Genomic DNA, 1,153 nt, shown 5'->3' with positions numbered 1-1,153 from the left:
GCGCAAAAGCTCAGGATCTTGCTTCCTATTCCGTGTGGCCAGAAGGTCACAGCCCCGCGGAGCAACGGGAAGCGGTCGAGTGCTTGCCTTTCCCTGCAGCGCTCTAACTCCAGGGGCGAAATGTGAGGTGCCTCTGGCCTTGCAAACTTCTTTGGACTACTATTCCATGATTCCTGACTTGGCTTGCTCATACCGATGAGAAGTAGAGCCACCGATTCCCTGCCTTGAAATGTAACCTTGTACATTGGGGGTCCTAAATATCCCAAAGGCGCTTTTTCAACAGGCAACTGAACGTTCTTAGGTGTTTTTTTTTTGTTGTTGTTTTTTGAAGACGTTTTGCTTCTCATTCAAGAAGCTTCTTCAGCTCTGACTGAACGGTGGGCAATGGAAGGATCAGAGTCAGAACTGAAGAAGTTATTTGGATGAGAAGCAAAACATCTTCAAAGAAAAAACAAGAAAGTCCAGTTGTCTCTTGAAAAAGCGCCTTTGGGACAACCATGACTTGGATGCCTGAGAAGCTCCACAGATTTATTTAGCACTGGGTTGCATGGATACGTTAAAATTGGAGGCTTATGCATTTCATTCTTTTTGTTAACGATTTGGGGTGATGAGCATAAGCAGAAAAGTGTAGCGTAAATAAACGATGGAGCCCAGCGTGCAGCAGATTCGCGTCAGGGTCAACCTCAGAGCATGTGCAGAGACTTTGGGGGGAATCACCCTGGAGATAGCTCCACCTCTGCGACTTGCTGCTTCCTGTTGTGCGCTCTTCGTAGGGAGTTGCTGCTTGCGTGCAAAGGCAGGTTGCCATTCAAGTCTGCCTGAGGGAAGGTGCTGTTGCCGTTGTCCAGGATACTTGTGGCAAAATACAGCGAAGCTGGCTGGGACTTGAATGGCAGAGTCTTTGTAGGGGCTATCTCCAGGGTGATTTCCCCCAAAGTCTCTGCACATGCTCTGAGGTTGCCCCGGACGCGAATCTGCTGCACGCTGGGCTCCATCGTTTATTTACGCTACACTTTTCTACTTATGCTCATCACCCCAAATCGTTAACAAAAAGAATGAAATGCATAAGCCTCCAATTTTAACGTATCCATGCAACCCAGTGCTAAATAAATCTGTGGAGCTTCTCAGGCATCCAAGTCAGGGTTGTCCATGA

Source organism: Notechis scutatus, chromosome 5 (assembly GCF_049901735.1).
Source record: "Notechis scutatus isolate UNSWTSFEM ecotype Mainland chromosome 5, rNotScu1.2, whole genome shotgun sequence".
Lineage (NCBI taxonomy): Eukaryota > Metazoa > Chordata > Lepidosauria > Squamata > Elapidae > Notechis > Notechis scutatus.
Note: the sequence above shows the minus strand (reverse complement) of the source record.